The sequence below is a fragment of the Bombyx mori genome, chromosome 9 (genome assembly GCF_030269925.1).
Source record: "Bombyx mori chromosome 9, ASM3026992v2".
In the NCBI taxonomy this organism is placed as follows: domain Eukaryota; kingdom Metazoa; phylum Arthropoda; class Insecta; order Lepidoptera; family Bombycidae; genus Bombyx; species Bombyx mori.
Genome location: NC_085115.1, coordinates 14,728,897 through 14,754,685, shown reverse-complemented (window position 1 = coordinate 14,754,685; position 25,789 = coordinate 14,728,897). Strand labels below are relative to the sequence as shown.

The window sequence follows — 25,789 nt, the reverse complement described above, 5'->3', positions numbered from 1 at the left end:
TAGGATGTGAAAGTTTTCATTGACGTCATCATTTCTGTTAAGCTATTTTAGATTATGAATTTTTCGATCGAAATGTATTATTATTTGTGTTTATTTTAATAGGAAATACGATACCAGTATTCATTTTCTTTTATAATCTTCATATTAAGTAAGGTATTATGAAACATACTAGTTTTTGCCCGCGACTCCGTCCGCATGTAATAGTTACTTTGGCATAACGCTAAATTTTACCCCCCCACTTCATTTACGTAGAAAGTGAAAATATTTTTTAATTATAGAATGATAAGGAGCTATTTAAACACTATAAGGTGTTGCGTCGGAGGTATATATTTGTAATGAAACCAACGAGCGTCCGAATAATACTCTGATTTATTTGATACACACTTAGTTTATATAGGATTACACTTACGATTACATTAGGTAGGTTAACATAGATTATATGGGAATGTTTCATACATCACAACACCTATTTTGAAACATTCTTTATTGGTGCTCCACTTGTGTTGCCATTTGTATTGTCATCCTTACCGTGATGTTATATAGCCTATAGCCTTCCTCAATAAATCGGTTATCTAACACTGAAAGAATTTTTCAAATCGAACCAGTAGTTCCTGAGATTAGCGCGTTCAAACAAACAAACTCTTCAGCTTTATAATATTAGTATAGACGACAGGGTGGTAAGCTATATTTTTACAGAAAATAGAGAAACCAAAAAATCAGGTCACCGTCAAAGCATAGTGACATCAGCCCGTGGCATCAGCCCGCTTAGTTCCTCACCGGATAATATCCCAATGGGTCGTGATTCCGCTGGTAGATGTAGTCACGAAGCAGCTGCCGTCCAGCTGTTAGGAGACGCTCGTGCAGTTAGCTAATCTTTCTCTCCAGGCTGGATACTGGAGTTGACACATCTTTTTTTTATTCCCTAGGTACCTATTCGTTTGGTAGGGAATAAAAAAAGATGTGTCAACTCCAGCCTAAGAGGCTATTCCAGCTACGCCCGGACGGATAGGTGAGCTAATGGGCTCAACTTGAGAGAATTTGCTAACACTAGTCCTAGCAAGAGCAGCGCTTCGCAGAATCTATCACCGGATCGGAATCGTGATCCACTGAAAAGATCCGGCGAGAAACTCAGTGCGTTTGGCTCATACAGTTTGATTAAGCAGCAAAGTTGTCGAGCCAACCGCAAACCTTCCGAGTTAAGCTTTTTCCGGGGCTTACGAATCTACCGAAATATACACAGCATCAAAACAAGGGCCATAGTCTCTTTTCCAAATTTACTTTCCCAAACCAAATTTCTTGGTATTTTTGTTATGAATCTCTGTTCTCCTTCTTTGCCCCAAGCCTTTCTAGTCCCATTTATAATTACATCAAAGAAACTTTCGACCAAAAGTCGGGCACAGCGTCAGCCCGCAGGGCTTCTTTGAGAGGAAACAAAGAAAATTCGGAAAAATGTTAGCGATTTTAAAGAAATGTAGCATTTTTTTAATTTCTGAACCGCTCAACTAATTAGAACATCGTTTTAATTGCGAGTGGTCTTTTTAAATAATTACTTAAATATGTACGTTTACGTAATATACAGTAATTCGTTTTTTATTCAACAGTGTGGGTAGGCGATTTTGTCGTCCACTCGGTGTCTGATGATGATCACTTAGATTATCATAGACATTATAATATGGAAGCCGCTTTGAATCTTGTTATCGAAGCCTCAGTTTGTATTGTAGGCAAATGTACAAACGGGAAGGCAAGACTTATTCACGGTAGAAATGGACAACGGCAGCCCAATTCACAGACTACCCACAGAAACTACAAATATTTTGAAGCTTTCCATTGCGATAATAGAAACTTTTTTTTATTGCTTAGATAGGTGGATGAGCTCACAGCCCGCCTGGTGTTAAATGGTTACTGGAGCCCATAGACATCTACAACGTAAATGCGCTACCCACCTTGAGATATAAGTTCTAAGGTCTCAGTATAGTTACAACGGCTGCCCCACCCTTCAAACCGAAACGCATTACTGCTTCACGGCAGAAAATAGGCATAGCATATGCAATAGGCAAAATATGATGCTCTCATCGTCAAAGCTATTTGCTAAGTCGTGGTACAGCAGACTCATATCGCTCGATACAAATGCATGGAGTTCTTGAAATATACATACGTACATAATAATATATGTGTATCGCCCAGTTGCGAATCCGCATCTCGTGTTTGGGAAACGCTACTTTTTGGATCTGGAATTTGGTAAATTAAATTGGGATAATATTAGTGATCCATATATTAACATCCAAATTTTCCTGTTTGAGTATAGCGGATCCATTAGAAAACTAGAAGTAGAACTAAATATGATTTATCGGATATTCGGATCGAGCTTCACTGATGTGACTGAATTACACATGGCTTTGGAGAGAGGTATCTAACTATATCTGTTTAATGTAATGTGAGACGAAGGGCCTCTTGTGACGGGCATTAGAAGTGCCGGATCACAACTACAAGTGTAGGGGTCTTGTATATGTGCAGGAGTGAATTCACTAAACAACCCAATCCTTTTTTACCCAAGCGACTGAGATATAGTTATGAAAAGGCGCGGCTGACGGGGAACTCTTAGCCAACGCAAATTCGACCCCCCAACCCCACAATCCCAAGGTTTACGGGACCGGCGATCGTCTGCGTCGGTTAGCCTGTCTAAATGTCAATAGGTATAGGAATATACTTTACCTACTCCGATCAGTGGTACATGCAGCAAAGCACTTGCTTTGGCAGTGTTAGCAGGTTCTCCCAGCTCTGCAGCTAGAATAATCTATCGAGGCTACCAGCAATTGTAAAAAAAACCATCTACGTAATGTAAGGATTTTTTTATAGATTTCCTTCCCCGCTCCATTTAAGTCAAGCTCGTTTTTAATATCGCGTGCTTGTCGCATTCCCGATTTACGTAATAGACCAGAAAATATCTCTTATGACCTAATCTAACCTTCTGTGTTCGAATGCGAACCTATTTCCGTTTCCGTTTATCCGGCAATTTGGCGCACGAGATAAAAAGAACAGGGTTGCCGATTTCAAACGATCAAAAGGTGTTTTTTTTTTTTTTTCTATAATAAAATTAATTCTGAATTTCAAATATTGAAAAATTTCAAAATGTGGTTTTAATAGTATTAAAATAAAAGAAATAACTTGCAACAAATGTGGTTTACTTGAGAGATGATCATAGAGTGTATAATCTTACGCCACTAGTTAAAGAGCTATCATTATTATTTTATTAACAAAAAAAAAAGAGAAGAAATCAAAAGGCTTTCATATTCGAGTTTTGGAATTCATTTCTATACGTGTTCCGTTTTATTAAAAGAATGTTAATTAAGAGAAGTGATGAACACTACTACTACGAACTATAATAATACATTTGTAACTACTAAATGTATGTATGTATATGTATATGTGATTTTGTATTTTTGTATGTATTCGTAACTTAATATAAATTTCATTGCACCTACCACTATTTACTCTGCACTACCTTTGGTTGACTGGTAGAGAATGTCTTAGGCATTAAGTCCGCCAATGTAAATTTTACATGAAGTGTAATAAATAAATAAATAAATAAAATAAATAAATGTTTTGTGTACTACGATATTATGTACTACTGCACCATCGACTTCAGCATTTGATGTTTCCTGGACTACTCCATGTACGCCATGATATGGGGACTACAACTACATTAAGGAACTCTACATTTCCTTAATGTAGTTGTAGTCGCCATATCGTCATCTTCTCATTTGCCTTCTTCTTTGTCTCCACCTTATCCCACTAGGTGGGGTCGGCACAGTGAATTTTACTATTCCATACTCTTCTATCAGCCGTCTTAAAATAATCAAATCGAAACTGAAAAATTACAATTCTTGAATTACATTTCTAGCGTTTACCAAAAAACAAGAATTTTGGATTAAGTCAATTTCAAAAGATGCAAAATGCATCGACTGCGTTGACATTATAATTTTATTTTGTTGAAATTGGTTTTTCTTTTTTAGAAATAAACAATGAAAGTTTTATCTATAGATTGTGAACAGTTATTATCGGCTAAAATTCTCATCGTGTATAAAGATTTAGTCCAAATATAAAACAAAAAAAATCGGCAAATATCGAGCAACACCCTACACCCGACAACACCGGACCCAACCCTTCTGCCCTAAACGAGGTTGTTGGGTGACGTCATAACATTAGCCGAGATTACCCTACGAGCCGTGGTCTGATTGTTCCGATATAGTCCTCTAAATATAGCTCACTTTGACGCGTTCGTTTTAGTGTCGACGTAATATGCTATGCGATCATTTTACGTGATATTATAATAATATTGGGTCCATTAAAGAAAAGGCACAATTTATCATTCTTCTTCCTTTCTCTTAGTCTCCTGGGGTTGGCGCAACATGTTTTCTCCTTCCATACTCCTCTATCATATACAATTTCTTCGCTCAGTTCCCTCTTACACATATTATCTTTCACGTAATTCATTGATTTTTTCTTAGGTCTATAAAAAGGTACAATTAAACATAAATAATCATTATTATATTATATTACTGATACTAAGACACTTGCTCTCGTGAGCACCGGTAGGTACCACCACCCTGCCCATTTTTCTCGCAAAGCAGTAATACGTTCCAATTTGAAATATAATTGATACTTAGATGTACATATGTCTAAATTCTCGTGTCCTCATGTTTTGAGGTGGGTTGCGACGTTTACTTTGATGATGTCCATGGGCCTCGCTAACCATCTAACACTATGTGACCGGTAAGTTCATTCTACCGTCTAAACAACAAAAAGAAACTATTTTGTTATAAATCGGGCTCTATAAATTTTTTCACAAGGTATCACATTTCCCTTGAGGTAATCATATATATTTTTTATTTATTGCTTTAATGGATGGACGCGCTCATATCCCACTTGGTGTTAAGTGGATACTGGAGCCCATAGACATCTACAACGTAAATGCGCCACCCACCTTGAAATATAAGTTCTAAGGTCTGAGTATAGTTACAACGGCCACCCCACCCTTCAAACCGAAACGAATTACTGCTTCAAGGCAGAAACAGGTGGGGTGGTGGTACCTACCCGTGCGGACTCACAAGAGGTCCTACCACAAGTAAATCTGTGATATAATAAAATTTGATGCTTCAAACCTTGCTTATATTGAAAGCGTAACAAACGTTCGCGCACTATGTACATTATGTGTGTATACATTTTCACATTGGTGTTAAATTGAAAACGTGCCTCCGAGTGCGGAAGTGCAAAGTGCAGTGCGACCTAGTTCGCTGGAGCTTCGTAACCGGACGAAGCAACAGCCCGCCAACTTTTAATTGGTTTTCATGGGGATATAGACGTGGGACTCGCGTTTATTTATAGGGGCGTTTTCAGTCTGGAAAATTCGAAAGCTTGAGGGGTATTATTGAGACTATTGATCCACAAAATGTATTGCTGTGATAACAATGGACTCCTATATAATGAAGCGGTATCATAACATCTATACATATAAATAAAATTGGAGTGTCTGTTTGTAATATTGAAATAACCGCTTTTTACTACGTGCATATACGGTACATACATCAAAATAACATTTTTGAAAATTTTTGTCTGTCTGTTTGTTCCGGCTAATCTCTGGAATGGCTGGACCGATTTTGACGAGACTTTAACTGATAGGTAGCTGATGATATAAGGAGTAACTTAGGCTACTTTTTTTAGACTAGCTTTGCCCCGCGGCGTCTCGCGCAGTTATTGTCGTACCGCGCGCAACATGGCGGGTTTCGCCTATCGATCAATAATAAAATTTAATGTTTCCGAAGCGAAGCGAGGGCGGGTCGCTAGTCTTCATTAAAGAAAACTTAATCATTGATTGATTGATTGATTGATTGAAAATTCTTTATTGCACAAAAACATTGTACAAAGGCCAACTTAACGCCATACAGGCATTCTCTTCCAGTTAACTCTCGTTGATGAAGTGAAAGATTTAAGAAGTGCGTAGCTGTGATAGAGTATGGAGTGATGCATGGAGATAATTTAAAGAAGTATAGTAGACATGAGTAAAAATAAACAAGAGGTTATAATTACATTACCAAAATATATAAATAAATACATAGATAAGAAATACATATCAAATTAAAATAAATTACATAAACCACAACATACTACAAAACAATCAAGCAATCTGTGCTTTGAAAAAGAGATCATGTACTTTCGCTTTCAAAATATCAACTGATGATTATTTTGTGATTTATCTATCTTCTATCTTCTATATTATATATAAAAATGAATTGCTGTTCGTTAGTCTTGCTAAAACTCAAGAACGGCTGGACCGATTTGGCTGATTTTGGTCTTGAATTATTTGTGGAAGTCCAGAGAAGGTTTAAAATGATTTAGATAAATATGAAAATGCTCGGAATTAAATAAAAATAACAATTTTGTTTTTTCCCTTGAATATGTCCCCCGTCGGACGGATTCCTTTTGTTTGTTTTAAGTTTATTTTATACAAAAAATTAAGTCTTTTATTTATCAATTGAGGCACTACGAAGTCTACCGGGTCAGCTAGTTATGGTATATTTATTTAAGGTTTTTTTTTGTAATCGTACTGCAATTTCTCGTAGTTTGGTTCAATTAAACTTGCACTACCTACCCATCTGGTCATGCCGCGAACTAAATTAGCTCGTAGCGTCCACTAATGTGGATAGAACGTAACCGGTTTTAGTCTCGCGATATTTCTAGCCACTCTTCAACTTTACCCTCATGCTAGTCCGCATTAGCTCCGTCAGGTTGGCAGTAATTCGGGATTCTAAGATACGCTTTAGTCTAATACAGATCCTTACTCTTCTAAACTGTAAGTGAACTTATCCATCGGTCCCTCCGAATCTTGGTCACTCCTGTATCATTTATATCGGCAACTAACTTCTCCAGTATATACTCATCATCATTTCAGCCTATCGCCGTCCACTGCTGAACATAGGCCTCTCCAATAGATTTCCAGTGCGACCGGTTCATTGCCACCTGCATCCAGTATATACTCAGTTATCACAAATTCTATTTCTTTCTTTAGTAACCGTCCACTTTTTAGACTGGGCTCAAAATGTTGAGCGAAATGTACCTCTCCGTTTTTAGGCTTTAGTTCCGTACATCATAGATGACCTAATAACGGTTTTATAAATGGGAATGGGTTTTTCTCCTTAAAGACCACAAACACAACAAAAGAAGATTGAGTTAGGGATCTATTTTCAGGTTGTGGTGTAGTCCTTTAACCCAGCCACTGTTAGAACTCAGTGAAAAGTAATTATTGTATAAACATCAGTTACATATATACCTTACTTACTTTTACTTACCTTTTCAAAATTGGCCAAAAATTGCTAGTGAATCCGAAATATACATGCGTTTGAAAAATTACATATTACCCGGACAAAGTGGATTATATGTAATTTAAGTAGTGATTCATAAGTTTCGTTACATTGAAACATTCAAGTGACGCTAATATAAGAATTAGAAGCTGAAAATATACACTTACATGATTACGAATGCTCACTGAAGGGACATCAAATATGAATGATCCTCCTTTGAAGTTCAACAGGGGACTTGATTGTCTACCCCCACACGCACTCTGGCTTTTGAATTATTAATACGTACTTATTAGCTAGTCGTCTTAAATGTATTAGTTGCTTTTTGAAGATTCTATATAAATTATATATAGGTCGTTTAATTTGGTGTGCTTTGTGTAATTCTTTTTGATGAAGGAGGATGAGGTCGACCGAAGAAGACATGGATGGAGTTTGTGAATGACGACATGAGAGAGGGAGAAAGAGTGTGTCGTGAGATGAGGGCTGATAGAAGATAATGGAATAGAAAAATTTCGAATTCGCTGTGTCGACCCCACTTAGTGGGATAAAGGGGATAGAAAGATGAAGAAGAAAGTCCCGTCTTCTTTTTACCGTCGTATAGCTCTATTTTTTATATAGGAAGCCACAATGATTAGTTTCTGAACTTCATACATGGAACGATTTTTCTAGATCGTTCCAATACGAGTCTATTCAGTAGAGGTTTCCCGGCTGTAGTGAACGGTTTCACTGGGCCTCTGAAATTTCTGGGACATCAACGACAACACGAATATAGATAGCTCCCTTATTCAAGACGTACAACTGAGGATTTTTTGTAAGTAATCATGATTTGGCCGACGACTGAATATGATTCAAAAGGATAAAAGGGGAAATCGATAGGGAATAAATATCCCTCAGAATTAATTAGCGGGAAACCCAGGACTAGACGATTACGATTTAAAATTGGAAAATTTTGATATTCATTTCATAGTGAAACAGTTAACTAACATAATAATGAATAAGTGGCGACAGGTATGTAAGGAGGGAGTGTAGTGAATTATTAGTGGCAGGCCAGTCCACACGTGTGGGTACTCCCAACCTGCATGATAGCCACGATGCGGTAATTATTTGAACGATAAAATAACTGTTAAATAATTCAATGGAGACTTTCAACAAAATCGACCTTGAGACATGGCTACCATGGTGGACTTGAAGCGGACGGCGGCATTGATGTTGCGACATCTTTCGGTCAGCCAAACAAGTCCTTGGTCATCGATTTGGAGTGACATTTCTCACTTATAAGGGTTTCGAACCATATCATTTTATCATGATCAAAATAGTAGTAGAAAAGGTAGTAGCTTTCGTTCTGTTTAGTACCTGCTTTGAACTGTCTAAACGGTGACATGTCGCCGCCGGTGAGCAGCCCCCCCCCCCCCCCCCCTCCCCCCTCCCCCGACCTTGTAGAGAGAGAGAATACACTTTATTGCACACTAAAACACAATTTACATTCAAAAAACAATAAAAAAAAGCAGATACATTTGTACAATAAGCTGTCTAATCGGTAAAAGCGATCTCTTTCAGACAATCGTTTAATATATAGAAATTGTGAAATAATAAAATTTGAGTTGATTATTGAATGTTTATTTTATATTATAAATAAAAGTAGTGTACATAATGAAGTGTCTCTGTTTGAGAATATTAAATAATAGCCGGTTGTAATTTTAGTGATTAGTAAAATATGAGATATTTTCACCAGCCACATAAATTTTGATGAATATTAGGGAATATTTCGATGCCTAAACTAATTATGTATGTATACAACACAGTAATACCAGTATAAAACAGTAAGCGTTCAGAATAGTACGTACAAAACACGCGCCGACAGTGTGGCGCCGAGGGGTGGCACTGGTTTATTTGTCAAACACCCTTTCGAGTTCTTTCAAGTGTAATTTAATATACCTGGATGGATTTAATTATATTAAAACCTATTTTGTTTCGTACGCTTCCGAATTAAAAACCAGATGAAGTTGTGTTCAACTTAAGATGGATATAAGTTTGGGTTTTTTAAAATGTCCTGCATTTGCTTCGATCAATAATACTACTAGATTCGCGATTAGCGCTTCAAAAACGGCCCGAAAAATAAGACCACAAATAAATTTGTGGTCTTATTTCAAATTAGTATGGTCCAATCATAGCCAACACTAAGACGTCAAAACGCTGCAATGCGCGTTCAAAAACTGAGTAAAAAACCACCGTAACACCAAGGTTTTGGAAGGAATATCTTTTTTTGGTAAATTTATATTATTAAGTGTTTTTCATAAAATAATAAACACAATTATATTGTAAATAAAACACAATTTACGAATATTGTAATTGTTTGGCCAATGTTTGCAACAAGGCACCAACTATTGTAACAAACATCACCTATTCTTGGACAGGGAATGCATAGAGTAGTTTTGTTATTTTATAATGTTATTTTTGTTTGTAGATTTCCTAGTAGCCCCTTGTCGCTGTGCACAATGGATATATATTGTCGCGAAAGAAAGAGGAGAAGAAATATTGAACCCTTATAAAAATTCTAGAATTGTTCAATGGTGGTGGCAAATCAATGCAAAAAAGTATTAAAAAAACTTTATATGTATGTGTAAATATTTTAAGCGTATATGCTGAAAAGGATTTGTTTTCTGGGGGAAACGAACACAGCCATAAAATAAGCCTAAATTAAACTGATTATAGAAAAATTCATTGATATAAGATTACATTATATTTGTAAAAAAGAAACGGCTCATATAAAAATGACTTCTAAAAGACAGCTTTATAACAAACTGAATCTGTTTAAAGGTAATTAAACCTACATTATTGTTTTAATTACTTCTGTATAAAGAATACGTGGAAAACATGTTTCGTGTTTCCTTTCATATTTTTTTTACTTTATTCAATTTTATTTTTTATCACCTATTTGTTGTAATAGCGGCAATGTAAAATATTATCTACTACTTTTTTGAATCGGTCAAAAATAGTTGCGACCATACAAAACAAACCTAAAACAAATATGTATATACTGCAACTCTATGTCTTTCAATACTTACTGTGTTCTGAGCATTGAAATGTAATACCAAGAACTACATCTAGTTCCACAATACAATAAGCACGAAATTTTAAACAAATATTTTTAACCTTATAAATTAGGCTTTAAGTATCATTTTAGAATAAATATTTTTGTACTGATGACTTTTTATGTTCAAGTGACATTTTAAATTTATTCCATAATATTCTTTTTCTGACGAAAGGACCTAAATACATATATTTTGCAATGGTAATTAAACTTTATATTTAAGTATTAAGGTTTATAATAAACTGAAGTCGTTAACATTATTAAACTTTTTTCTAAGAAATGAAGATGTTTTCGTGTCTGCAAACGTGGCCACTGGAGCGTCTTATTTTTGTTCCTGATCCTTAATCTAGTACTATTATTGATCGAAGTGCATTTGGCGTAGGTACCTAACCTACAAATATCTGAGCAGTGTGCTTAGTGCGAGAGTTTTAACATCCTCGATAACGTAAACGTTAACTCAAATTTTAATATTGTTGGACCAGCGCCCCTAGCGGCAAACGTTCCAATTCCATACAAAATTGAGTTAACTTTTACGCTATCGAGAACGTTCAAAAACTCGCACTAAACACATTGCACTTTGGTCAATGTCTTTGTTAAATATGTTTGCTATTCGAATTCGGGCTGTATTTGTTCTATGCCCATATATGTTTGTTATACCGAGAATACTAGAAAGCCAAGCTACAAATTGCATGTTTAATGTCCGTTTCATTATTGATTCTTTGTATTCATTAAGGAATCTAAAATTCCGATCCATTTTAAGGTTCTATGTGACTCTAACTGCTCTAGTTCAAATTCCCGGTTTTACTTGTCTTGAGGGTGGGTTTGAATATGTTACTGAGAATCAAGATCCACCGAGGTGTCTTTATCTCGCACGGGTTTGGCATGTCTGAGCGTCATCAGTTTTGGAGAAAGTGCAACGCTTAAAGAAATAGAATCAATTAATTTTCGGACTTATTTGCTTCGACGTTGTTAAGTCTATCTACGTTGAAAAGTTTTATCTCAAATGGTGTTCTATAGTTTTATTATAACTCCTCCTTGCGTCAATAATCCTCAATGCTGAGGATCATGGCCTCCATTATCCTGCGCCATTCCTGCCTATTCTCGGCTGTGTGGATAGCAACTATTATTATAACCAATTAAAGGGTAAAATTTAAAAGCCAACGATGCAACCTTGTGACCTCAGATTGGGGTCCGATTGCTCTCCAAAAGCATGATTGCTTCAATGCCAACACAGCCAAACTTTTGGAAAAGATTTTGCGAGGTTTTATTTTCGTCACACGATATTAATCCATATCCCTGGTTTTTGTTCATGTTTGGTAACTTACATATTATTGTAAATATATCTAGGCAGTCTCTCGTGTAGGGTAAGCGTGTTTCCAACGAATGAGGGGTTGACGTGACATTTAGACTGCGTAATTTAAATGGCTTTATTTATTTTTATTAGTAGAGTCCACGGATGACCCGGTGTTGGGTTAGTATAGAGGCCTAAAAGTAGAAACCAATATCTTTTGTTTTATTTTTTAGTGCTTAGTTGTGTGGACGAGCTCACAGCCCACCTGGTGTTAAGTGGTAACTGGAGCCCATAGACATCTACAATGTAAATGCGCCACACACCTTGAGATATAAGTTCTAAGGTCTCGGTATAGTTACAACGGCTGCCCCACCCTTCAAACCGAAACGCATTACTGCTTCACGGCAGAAATAGGCAGGGTGGTGGTACCTACCCGTGCGGACTCACTCACTCTCATCTGCACTGCAATAATGTGTTTTAAATACGCTTGTTTTTCTTACGATACTACTTTATCTAAATTTGCTACTTACTATTTTTGTGAATTTTAATGTATTTTTAAAAATAAATAAAATGAAAATCAGATTTTGGATTTCACTCGTTTCCGTTTCTCAACTAAATCCCGAATAAGCCCCTTTCGGTTTTCTTTAAAACACTCTGAAGACGGTTCACCACGCTCTATAAATGTATTCATAAATTCTGACCGGAATTATACCGGCACCTGTGCGAATCGTAAATGCGTTTTACGCGTTTATTATTCACATATATAGACGTAAATACTTGTGGGATACCGATTCGAAATAGGAAACGGTGAATGTTTTATCAGTTTGCGGAAATTATGTGTGTTTCAATATAATATTTTGTTCTAAGGCGGATAAAGGTTTGACCGGGTGCTGTCCAAAAAGTGCAACTTCTATAGGCGCGTTGAGAGTATAATTTAAGTCGTGACAGATTCGTTACGTCTCTGGACTCTAGAGAGAAAAGACACAATTTAGGAATTATCAATAAAGACACAATTTATTTTGTCAGGAGGAAATCGCCAGACTCCCACCCTCCACTGGGGATGGAGGGTGGGGCATGTCGGAGTCGAACCGACTAAAACCTCCTGTCGCTCAACAACCAACGTCCAACCCTCGCATGAGACAGAACTCATGAAAAGGCAAGGGGAGGAGAGTGAAGCGTTTAGTGCGGAGCACATCTCTCCCATCACCCTCCCCCTCGGGACGCCGGGCCAGCGATCGTCGGCGCCACGACCACCAGCCCTCTCGGTCGGCAGGCTGTCCGAAGCCCGCCTAGATGGCGCCGGTTTGAATAGGTTATCCTACGAAATACCCCGCTGGGTCAGAACCAGCGTGGGTCGAGGATAGCCGGCCTTCCATCACCCGGATGTTCTTGCGTAAAACGCGTGCAGAGCAGCTTGCACGTCGTCTTCTTAGGCCCCCTTCGCCGGGCCCCAGACCGACATATGAGGGGGACCCGAAACACTTAGAGGGCCAGGGCTAGGGCGAGATCCGCCTCCCTGGCCCCCGCTCGACGGCGACGGGCTTGTGCGTCTCTCACGCGCCCCGCCGCCTCCTTCTGCGAGATGGTGCACTCAAGTCGAGCATCGCCTTCCACGACTCGTCGTTGCCGAGCATCGATGCCACAACACTCGGCAACGACAAGTCGTTTCCTATTTTTGCGACAAGGACACGGCGCCACCCCTCCCATGCGGGGCAGGCAATGAGCGTGTGCTCCGCCGTGTCCAAGTCGCAACCACAATGGTAACACTCTGCCGTCGGCTCGGCTCCGATCCGGTGCAGGAACTCGCCGAAGCAACCATGCCCAGTGAGCACCTGCGTGAGCCGGAAAGTGAGGCGTCCTCTGTCACGATTCACCCAATCCACAAGAATCGGGCGAATCGCCTCGACGGTCCTACGACCAGCCGAAGGATCGGCCAGCCGCCTGGACCATGACTCCAGCACGGACCGCCGAGATTGGGCCCTCCGCGCTCTGACCACACTGGGGCTGGGACGCGCCACGCCCCGGGCACGAAGGTTAGCCCGCCACTGATAGTCAGCAGCGAGCGCCTCCGCCTCCAGGACCCAAGGCGGCGTCCCAGCCAGTACACACGCCGCCTCAAAAGAGATGGTGCGATAACCACGGATGACCCTGACCGCGATGGTGCGTTGCGGCCGTTGCAGCAACTTCGCTACCCCCACGGCCAGGGACTGGCCCCACACGGGTGCCCCGTATAAGGCCATTGACCGCACCACCCCCGTATAGAGACGGCGCGTCACCTGGTCAGGCCCCCCGATGTTGGGAAGAAGCCGGCTTAACGCGCCGGCCACCCCCAACAAACGAGGGACCAGGTGCTGAAAGTGAGCACGGAAGGTCCAACGACTGTCCAGAATGAGGCCGAGGTACTTTAACTGCACCCCGACCCCGATCCGGACGCCTCCAACCACGATATGGGCATCGACAGGTGGCACTCTCCGGGGCCTGTGGAACCACATGGCCTCGGATTTACTGAGCGCCACGTCGAGGCCCAATCTCCTGATTTTGCCGACGACATGCGCTACCCCAGCGGTGGCAAGACGAGCAGACTCAGCAAAGCTCCCTCCCCGGGCCACGACCAGCGTGTCGTCTGCGTAACATATTACGCTTAGGCCCGGGAGGAGGGCACCCCTCAGCACCCAGTCATACCCGATATTCCACAAAAGAGGGCCGAGTACCGACCCCTGTGGAACACCGCGAACGACCGGGAACCGATGTACGACCCCACCGTGTCCGGTACATGTGACCGATCTGTCCTCCAAGTAGGAGCCGACCAGCCGGCGAAGGTAGAGGGGCACTCCGTGTCTTTCCAGCGCCCCCCCTATCACGGACCAGGGCAGGGTGTTAAACGCATTGGCGATGTCGAGCGACACCGCCAAGGCCACCCCACCCCCACAGATGGCCTCCTCCGAGAGGGCCCGCACGCGAAGGATCGCGTCCACCGTTGAGCGGCCCTCTCGGAAGCCATACTGCTCCGCCGACAGATCGGGTCCCACCCCGATCAGATGCTGGATGATGCGGGCTGCCAGAATGCGTTCCAGCAGTTTGCCCACCTCATCCAACAACACGATGGGACGGTACCCGGCGGCAGTATCCGCCGGGCGCCCCTCCTTTCTCAACAGCACAAGTCTGCCCGTCCTCCACGATGAAGGAAACCGTCCCGACTCGAGGCAGGAGTTATAAAGCCTCAAAAGTCGGTCCCCTAGGGCACCAAGAGCCAAGGCCCAAACCCGGCCATGGATGCCGTCCGGGCCAGGTGCAGTGTCCTTTGCGCACATTTTGCGTACTGCCACACGGAGCTCCGCCCCTGTTATATGGGGCACCTCAGCAGGGGCGACGCCGTCGTACTCCGGCGGCGCGCCCATAGCGGGAGCGACAAATCCCCCCTGCTCCTGCGGGAACAGTGCCGAGACGATGTCCCGCAGCTGCTGAGGCTGGAGACGCTCCGTGATTGGGGGGGCCCATGGGCGCATTTTATTGCGCACCATGTGATAGGGTCGCCCCCACGGATCCTCATCCAGCGTCTCCAGGAGACTCTCCATGTGTTGGTCCTTGGCTCTTCTGATGGCCAGCTGCAACGCCCTCTGTGCGACGCGAAATGCGCCGTACAGCTGGGCCTCTACCACCGCGAACGCCACCGGATCGTTGCGCCGCGGCAGGCGACGGCGGCGATGCCTCGCGCACTGGCGCCTCGCCCGAACGCACTCCACGCGGAGTTGCGCGATTTCGGGCGACCACCAGTACACTTGGCGATTGGGAGGTCGAGGGCTAATCCGGGGCATCGACACGTCACAGATGCGACGCATCGTGTCCCGGAACCACCCCGCTTCGTCCTCGACCTCAACTGGGTGTGGACGCATGGGCGCCCACGCCGCCACCGTAGAGGCTTCCATCAGGAGCTCCTTATTCAGGCGCTTCAGTGCCCACTGTGGGAATGACCGGGACGCACCACGGGGGTGGTCCCCGTGGACGTCCGCGACTGCGGAGCGGGCGGAGAGATCAAACCGAATATATCGGTGATCTGACAGTGTCTCCGCCCCCTCCAAAACTCTCCAGTCGCGGATACGACGTGCGATGGCCGGGCTTGCGAACGTAACGTCCACAATAGACTCGCCCTGCCACCGCACGCACGTCGCAACCGACCCTCTATTCAACAAATAGAGGCCGGTCACGTTCGCCCACCTCTCCAACAGCCTACCACGAGCGTCCGAGCGGGGGGAGCCCCATGCGACAGACTTCGCGTTGAGGTCCCCCGCAAGAATCACTGGACGAGGAGCGAGGCGGCGAGCAATCGCCCCGATCCCGCCCAGGAAATGCCCGAAGTCGACAGTAGGCCTATTCGGAGAGAAGTACGCCCCGATCACGACGGTCCCTTCCAGCTGTACCGCGACGAACCCTTGGCCCTTGGTCACCATCGCCAAGGGGGGGATCGTCGCGTCTCTTCTTATGACTATGGCCGCCAGGCCGCTATCGTCCCCGAACCAGCAATCATTTGCCGGGGGAACGAAGTACGGCTCGGCGACCACAGCCACGTCTATGGACCACTCCGCCATGCTCTGAGACAGCATGTCCTGAGCTCTGGCGGAGTGGTTCAGGTTTCCTTGGAGGAAGCGATAGGTGCGGTCCATTACTGTTGAACCACATCCATCGCCCCCTCCTCTTCACCGCTGCCCCCACCCTCCGGCACCGGCGCCGCAGTGGGGATTGCAACATTGGCCAGTGCTCCTCTGGCCAACCTTCTCTTCTGCCGGCGCCTCGATTTTCGGCGCCGGTTGCGTTCAGTATTAACACTGGACGGGAAGCAAGCCTTGCCTCCCGCCCGGTGGTTTGCCCTACGCCCGGCCGCAGCGCACAGAGCGCAGTGCGGGGCGGCCGTGCAGGACGCCGCTTTATGACCCGGTTGGCCGCAGCGGAAACATAGACCGCTGCGGTCAACTAAGCTGGTGCACTTAGCGAGGCCGTGCCCGGTGCTAAAGCACCGGAGGCATCGCCAGGCACGTGGTTCTTGGAGACGCACGTGGGCCGCTATCCAGCCCATGCGCAGTCTCCCCGGATCCCCCATTGACCTTCCCGGCGGAGGAGTGGCCAAGGAAGTGGCTGCCTCCACAGGGCAGCGCGCCCACGCTGACCTAGCTCCGGAGTACCCTGAGCAAAGTTCGCCCACGGTCACGCTCTCCAAGGCACATCCACCTTGAGCGGCTATTGCGGCTGCCACCTCCTCCTTGGTAGCACAGTCGTCCAGGCCAGTGATTCTAATCTCGGCCATCCTCACCGGCCTGTGCACGCGCACCTCATCCTCCGGCAGTGCCACGCGGAGCGTCGCCACTAGTTTGTCTGCGATGCCAGAACTGTCGGCACCGGGACACTCCAGCAGCTTCGCTCCATTGGCTGTATGCCGGAAGCGGAGGCCCTCCTCCGCCCCGATTTCGTCCAAACTTACAGCCGCGCGCGCTCGGGCCATCACGTCATTATAGGTGAGGCCCTTTTCGGCGGCGGCCGGTAGCAACGTCACTACGACGGCAGCCGACCGCGTTGCGCGCGGCTTCTTCTTTTTGCCGTTCTGCTTCCTGGTTGCCAGTGCTCGACTCTCACGAGGAGCAACCACGGCCGCCAGCTCTGTGCTTCGGGCTGCCGCAGTTGGCGCTCGACCCCCTCTGGGAGCTGCCAGAGCCGCTGTCTGCTGCTTAGCTTTCTTGCCCCGCTTCACCACTTCCGTCCAGCTCTCGTCCATGCTTGACGGGGGAGCAGGAAGGGGACGGGGTTGGGATTTCGGGGCAGGATTCTGGGCACCCGTACCCTTGTTATTCTGGTCCCGGCCTCTACGCCGGGCCAACCTCGCGGATGGCGTGGGGGTAGAGGTCGGCCGGGCGGCCTGGCCCCGCGGGGCGGCTGCGGTTGTTGGCGCCGGGACGCAATCTCCGGAATCAATCAAAGAGCGGAGTATCTCCTCGAGGCCGGCAAAGTGCTTGCTGACCTCAACCGCCACCGCCCGCGAGATACAGGCCACCATTTCCTCTCTGCTTGGGAGGGAGTAGTCCACCTCTTCTATCCCAGTAGCCGTGTTGTGTGGCCCGCGAGCCTGCAATCCCGCAGCACGCGAGGGTGAAAGAGGCGGCGGTAGCGCCGGCCACTCATCCACCATCCTCGCCAGTGGCGAACGGATGTCTTCAGCCTGCGCTGGCGCAGGGCTTAGCCTTCCTCTCCGTGCAGACGCAGGGGCGGCCGATATCCGCGGAGGCGGCGCAGGCCTTAACTCAACCCTTCGTGGAGGGCGAGGGAGCGCGGGGGTAGGTGCTAGCGGGACAGGGACCACAGGATTGGGCTCTGGCATTTGCGCTGTCAAACCCACCGCCGACCGCAAGTGCACGTCAGTATCCATCGCCCCCGCGGGGGGTCCAGAGCGTGCCAGCGGAGGCCTCGGCAACAAGGGAGTCCCTCCTCGCAAGGCCGGGGTGTCTCCCGGGATGCGACTCTCGCTGGAGTCACAATGAGCGACGAGATCCTTGCTCTCCACCTCTCGGCTCTCTACCAAGTCATAAAGCTTGGACATGGTGGGGATCAGCCTCGTTCTCACCATAGCGGCTGCCTCCCGGAGCCGTTTCCGGTAACTGCTGCCTGGCTCGGCGCCCTTGGAAGCCACAGTCGACAGCAACTTACCCAAATTAACCAATGCAAGGTCGAGGTCCCGGAACGTCTCGTCCCCGCTAGCCAGGGACGCGGCCGACGTCGACATGGACTCCACGGACGTCGCCGGTGACACAGCGCCCCTCCTCCTCACTGGTGCCCACTGGGGAGCGGGCATCGCGTCTTCCGACGTAGCAGGCATCGAAACTACCGGAGTCACCTCCTCGATGGCCATCGTTTTTTCCGGTACCTCAGTGCCGGAGGATGATGCGCCGCCGTCATCGGAAGTTGGTAATGCCGTCTTTCTTCTCCCCCTCTTTTTCCCCGCCGATGGTCTGGTGGGATTGATTGCACCCGAGTCGCTGGCGAGCGCAGAGCGCATCGAGCCGGCGATCGGGGAGCGCCTCGGTTCGACGGGAATTCCGCTGCCCGTCGCACAGCCCCCTTCATCCTGACAATTGTTGCCCCCCCCCAGAGTACGTGGGGCAGCGTGCTTCCACTGAGGAAGCACGGAGGGATTCTCCGCCCGACTCGCGGGCGGTACCCTCCTGGGGTACAAACTTTTCACAATTTGCCATCATATATTGCCTTTTTATTAACCAGGGGTTTGGTCCCCTGGGATCTATGACACCCTCGGGACTGGAAACCCTCCAGCCATACATCCCATCGCCGGGTGTCGAGCTTGGGATTAGGGCATTTTTGAAGAGGTTTGCATCCTCGCGGCTTCGACCAGTAAAGGCAGAAGCCCCCGTTCCCCATGACTGGGGTTTACGGTTTGACCGACGGTGGCCGAAGCCTGTCCATCGCCCATAACGCGGTGCGGAGCCACGCCGGCGAACCGGTACCTCCCATATCTGGAAGGCTTTCCCCTGTAGCCAAAGCCGGGGACATGGCAACCCGCAGCCGGAAGACACAAAAGTGCCGCTGGCTCACCAGGCTCCCGAGAGCCAACCCCTCATCCCCAGAATGGAACTCTTTGTCAGTGCAAAGGGCGAGGGGAGAAGGTCCCTCGCTCTCTCTCATGGCATCCCCCGCAGAACGCGGAGGCGGCCGAAGAGAGCTGGGCGCAGTTCTCTTGGTCGCGGCGTCCCACACAGATTCCTCTGCACGCGATTTTAGGGACGCACGCTTAAGCCCCACCGCCACGACAAGGCGGAACTGCATTCGGTGGGGTATCACTTAGACCATTTAAAATAAAACGCAATTAAGTATTTAGGAAGAGTGAGAGTGAGAAAACATACAGAGCGTCTCGCGAACCACTGGATCTTGGAGAGAGGGAAAAGTCATAGCGAGCTAAGCTGTTTCTCTAATACACAGTATTCGGTATTACAAGGGAAATTTAATTAAAGGACGAAAGATGAAGAAAACCAAAACATTGTACACCGCAAAAGATGTTCCACTTTCTTTCACGTGCACCAAGTTACACGCGCACCATTTTTTTTTTTATTGTCTAGTAGACGGTAAGGTTGTGGTGGTGTCAGCGGACGATGAAGCCGGTTATCAGTGCAGTAAAACTTCAACCAAAATGTGTGTGTCATGGCATTCGGCATCATTGATACCGTTTTGATCTCTGAGAAATACCGACACTAATACCTTTAAAAAAGGCGATTATACGCTCACTTTCCGCTCGTTTCGCTTTGATATGCAAAGTCTTAAGTCGCCGGAGGTCTTAGATTGGTGTCCGATATTCATCACCCATATCCAATGCGCCGAGACGAGCCTGCTTCAAAATATTCTGTAAAGTCATTCAACCTAGATCCATTTCTCAGCTTATATCATGCGATGAAAAGCGTGAGACAATTCTCCTGATGCGAAGATGCCCGTGTGCCGCACGTTTGAACACTTCCCAATTTATGTTTTAAGCTAAATCCCAGACTGTGTAATTTTCTTATAACCTTTAGTTGAATTTTCAGTGTGACCACGTTTTCTGCTATAACAGCCATCATAAGGCAGACGCTATTCCGTCCACCAAAATTAATCGTACCTGTGTTATTTTAAGAAGTTCATCTTCGAATTCTTTCAAATGATTCCGTTGGTTTTGTCACAAAATCTTCACTTATATAAGTTCTTCTAAATCTTACAAACATTATGTAATAGTATAATAAATACATAATATTAAATTTTGTGATAAATTAAGGTTGGGCTTATATACATTCCATAGTAACATTTTCTATTAAGACGTTGTTGTATAATGACTCGGTGGTGCCGTAGTTGGCACTCATGATTGTTGCGCCGGAGTCCGTGGATTCGATTCCCACATCTGGCAAATATTCTTGTGAGGAACAGGTTTGTTTTCACTTTGTCCAGGTGTTTATTATCTATATATGTATATATTTGAACGTATTTAATTATGTATGTTAGTCTCTGGTAGCCATAACACAAGGAATCTTCATTTGGAACACGTACGATGGTGCGTGATTTGTTCCCAGTTATATATTTATTTATAATAACCTTAAAGTAAATATAACTTTATTTTTATTGCTTAAATGGATGTAAGAGCTCACAGCCCACCTGGTGTTAAGTGGTTACTGGAGCCCGTAGACATCTACGACGTAAATGCGCCACCCACCTTAAAGTTCTAAGGTCTCAGTATAGTTACAACGGCTGCCCCACTCTTCAAACCGAAACGCATTACTGCTTCACGGCAGAAATAAGCAGGGTGATGGTACCTATCCGTGCGGACTCACAAGAGGTCCTACCACCAGAAAAAAACTAAACTAAAAAATAACTGGACTGAAAGCGAATTTAAACAATTCATTAGGCCTAATAAAAAAAAGTCGATGTTCAAAATCGATTTTCCGGCTTCGATTGGCGCTGCATTCGAACTTCGAACTGTGGTCCGTTGACTCGTTAACATTGAGAGTGCGTTGATCTCATAGTTCACAAACGCTGAGCTAGTCGCGAAGGTCAAATGTTTGAGGTACGAAAGGTTTATCGAGGCGACGACGAGAGCTGAATCGAAATTATTTTGTGAATTTTGAGTTTATCGTATGTTTTTGTGTTACTTTTAAATTTAAATGAAGCAACAAAAAAAAAGCGCTTTTTGGATTGATTTAACGATCGTTGTTTTCAAACAACGTAAAAATTATTTTTAAATATCTTATATCTATATTATTATAATTATATAAAAACAAATTGCTGTTCGTTAGTCTCGCTAAAACTCGAGAACGGCTGGACCGATCTGGCTAATTTTGGTCTTGAATTATTTGCAGAAGTCCAGAGAAGGTTTAAAAGGTGGATAAATATGAAAATGCTGTTTTTCCTTTGGTGTGTCCCCCGTCGCACGGATTCCTTTTGTTTGTTTTAAGTTTATTTTATACAAAAGTTTAGGCCTTTTATTTATCGATTGAGGCACTACGAAGTTTGCTGGGTCAGCTAGTATAATATATTTTTAATCTTTCAATTCGACTGTATGTTTTTTTTTGTTTCTTACCTCATAACTTTTGACTGGGTGAATAAATTTTGATGATTCTTTTTTTTTATTAGAAAGCTGACGCTTCCCGTGTAAGTTAGTCCAATTTAATTTCCAGTTCTGATAATGGTATCCATGAGAAAACCATATAAGTCTTAAATTTGCATTAAGTTCGTGCGCGACAACTAGATGAATAACTCAATAACTCAATATCACGCCAACCGATATCGATGATTATTATTTTTAGTGTATATTAATTTGTTTTGGAATATCTTTCTTTTTCTATTTGAAGTCGGTTTTTGTTAAAGCATGTCTATTTACAATTATTCGATATTCATACAGCCTTATGCATTTTATTACGTAATTAATGTACGCCTAGATCATTCTCGAATGATAAATTAGGATTGGCGCGCACCTAATACGCCAATCCAATCATTTCAACGATACAATAAATTAGTAATTTTTTAATATTATTATTATTTTATTAATTTTATTGCAGAAATTGTTGGACGAGCTCAACGAATTAACGTAATTTATTTGTTTTATGTGTTGAAATAATCGCAACTTAGCAACTTATTTAGTTTTATTTAATTGATTTGAGATCGCACGATCAAGCTCCAACATTTGTTTATTTCCGCCGCGAATTAGTTAGCCGCACTGAGCCGTGAATATAATACAATTGAGTTGTAGGCATGACGGTGACTATGGGCTCCGGTGTCTACAGTACATCAGAGAGAGAGGTGAAGTACATGAGTAAATTTGTATATTAAAAAAAAAAATGTTATGTTATTATTCATGTGGAATACTAACTTCGCCTTATCATAAATGTACATACCTACGCATCCCCTAAATATATTCGCATTATACAAGCTTCGCTGAGTTGCGATTGATACAATTTTCAAGTTCTAAGTCATCGTAGTCAATAGCAATATAACGGTGGAGACACATCCAGTAGTATTTTTATTAGCATAATATTCAAATTCGATACTGGTGCTCGAGCATTTTGTGAGCCCGCACGAGTAGGTACCACCACCCAGCCAAGTCCTGCTGTTAAGCAGTGATTTGATTTGATTTGAGGAGTAGGGCAACCGTTGTACTTTAAAACTGAGACCCTAGAACTCATGTCGCAAGGTGCGTGGCGGTATATATATTGTTGATGTCTATGGGCTCAGGAAACCATTTACGTAAGACCAGGAGCGCCATGACCTCGTCCAACCACGTGACCAATAACAGCTTAGTCAATCGTCTTCGTTGGAAATTCTTTCTTTTTCTTTTTTCTCCACCTTATCCCACTAAGTGGAGTCGGTACAGCTAATTTTTCTCATCCATTCTCTTCTATCAGCCGTCACCTCAACACTCACTACTCTCTCTCTCTCATATCGTCACTCACACACTCCATCCATGTCTTCTTCGGTCGACCTCTTCCCCCTCTACGTTGCACTACCATTTCCATACATCTCCTAGTGGATCCTTCATTACTGGTGGTAGGACCTCTTGTGAGTCCGCGCGGGTGGGTACCACCACTCTGCCTATTTCTGCCGTGAAGCAGTAATGCGTTTCGGTTTGAAGGGTGGGGCAGCCGTTGTAACTATACTTGAGACCTTAGAACTTATTCTCAAGGTGGGTGGCGCATTTACGTTGTGGATGTCTATGGGCTCCAGTAAACACTTAACACCAGGTGGGCTGTGAGCTCGTCCATCCATCTAAGCAATATAAAAGAAATGGAAATAAGGAATGAAATGAATATGTCGAAAAAAAAAACAGTTTTATTAATAAATAGGTAGTAGATGTTTCCCCTGAATGTATTCGAACGTTATAACATTTCCCCGCGTTACGTTTGGTACGTGACAGTTCTTCTAACTCATCGGTGTTGGTAGCAACATTTCGGCAGAGATACGCATCTAATGTAAACTAAATTGCTCATACGTATTTCGATAGGCCGTCGTCAGCTCCATTTGTTATTGCCAAAGTTTGAAGAATAAATCCCGTAATGGGAAGCCATTGTCTGATAATAGAATTGGACGATAGATTATTGTCAAAATCGATTTGGAGGAATACTTAGAATGCGTCAATTTAAAATCACATTTCAATATATCATCGCACACTTTTTCATCTAAAGGCTTAATAAATGGAGCGACTATTTTTAATTTTTGATCCACACACCATTTTGTATATTTGCCATATATACCTACATTTAAGTAATTAATTGTACAGAATTACAACAAATATTATGAACGACGGCAGCATAGATTATACACTTAATATATTTCAGATTTTCTATGACGGTAGTTTTACCTAATCTGTTTTCATTCTGCTGAAATTCGTTCATTCAAAATGTTGCCATAGAAAAGAGTTACCTTTTTCTTTTTCCAAATATAATTTTCGTTTGACATGACATTTAAATATTTAAAAATACTTTTTTACATGCACTAAATGATTCATTAATTTGCATTTGCACTTTTAATCCTGTTTTAATATAAATAAAGAAAGACATTCGAATCGTTAATGCTTTTGATGTTGATAAATAATATTCAATGAGATTAGTTGAATAATACATTTCTAACGTTAAGAACTCTATCAAAGTTTCTTTTTTCTGTGACCTTAAAACATGTAGACGACATTAACCTTGTATTTTGAATGAACTGTTCAAACTTACAATGTCATTTGAAATTACTAAAGATGTCATCAATAGCGATCTTACTGTCATTCAGCTATACATATTTAATAGGGCTGCTGACTTTTAAGTACTGTTATTACTTTGATGAATGAAAGAAATTAATTATGCTATCCAACATCCAAATTAACAAAGCTTAATTAAAATCTCTTTTGGAAATAATTTAAATTAGAAAATGTCTATTGTTGGTTGCTGGTTGGTTGCTCGGTTGCTGGTTAGTTGGTTGGTTGGTTGGTTGCTGTTTAATGACAAAATTAGATGCACTTGAAATAATGACAACACGGAGTACGGACAACGGAGTTTACAATTTAACGAATCATAATATCACAGCCATTAATATGCGGGCATATTAGAGTGATGCACAAAATAATTTCGACAGTTATATAGGTGCATGTATACGAGATATCTGTATCGTAAACGGACAAAAGTTATGGTAATTATTGCTTCATTATGATACTACCTACTATCTTTTTTCATTGCACCTTTTTGGTATTTGAATTCTCTCTGCTATCATCAAGGTCCAAATGTTTTCTCAGCTTCAGTATATTATATTTAATTAACTTGGTATAGATAGATATACCCTAGCGAGACTGTCACCACTACAAGCAACTAGACCGTAAATCCGTCAATCTCCGAAGCACTTTCCTGAACCCGTATCCTTTTGTGATATTCTTTTGAACCGTTTCTTTTGTATGGTCTTTGTGTAAGTTGTAAAAGTATCATGTCTCGTGCACAAAGCGACAACTCGCAGGGGTCACAACGTATCGAGTTACCAGGCCCTGCGTTGTTATATTCATGCTTCATACATAAGAACTGTATCAAACTCTAGCAGCTAAACAAATTGTTTTTCGGTAAAGAAACAACTGCAGTGATTTCTTTCTTCAGAATGAAGAAGCCGAAGTGGTGAACTGGTAGGTCGACTAAAACTGCAAAGTCAATCAAACAGGTATATTAATAGAGGCCGTCAACGCAAAAGTGCCCTAAGCTTACCATAGTTAGTATGGAGGCAATTAGGTTTGAATTTTTATGAATTTGAATTTGAGTAGGCAAAAAACAATACGCGCAAAAATTATTTTTACAAAGCTATCTGTTATCTATGGGTGTAACTATGGATAGAAACTATGGATGGTTTTGCATCAAAATTTATTATATTTTAAATAAATTCCAATATACGTCATATAGGCTTGAATCTAAAAAATTGTGGGTTTGTCTATTTTTGCGCTGATGGCCTCAATTTAGAATCATGATAGTACTTAGTTAGTTTGTCTAACTTAGTTCCGCATGTTTTGTTACTTGTCTTCTAAGAAAA

At 43.4% G+C, this 25,789-nt stretch overlaps 2 protein-coding genes and 1 long non-coding RNA gene across 6 annotated transcripts in view; 2 read left to right on the top strand and 1 right to left on the bottom strand.

Moving 5' to 3' along the window:
• The window catches only part of LOC101737456 (centaurin-gamma-1A), a 303,411-nt gene that overhangs the window by 249,105 nt on the left and 28,517 nt on the right, over positions 1–25,789 (top strand). The window lies entirely within an intron of this gene.
• NimB (nimrod B) overlaps positions 1–25,789 on the bottom strand; it is a 660,573-nt gene that overhangs the window by 620,832 nt on the left and 13,952 nt on the right. The window lies entirely within an intron of this gene.
• LOC134199418 (uncharacterized) lies at positions 9,243–10,711 on the top strand. Its single transcript, XR_009973908.1, has 2 exons — positions 9,243–9,621; positions 9,820–10,711. It is a non-coding gene; the product is annotated as an uncharacterized LOC134199418 (long non-coding RNA).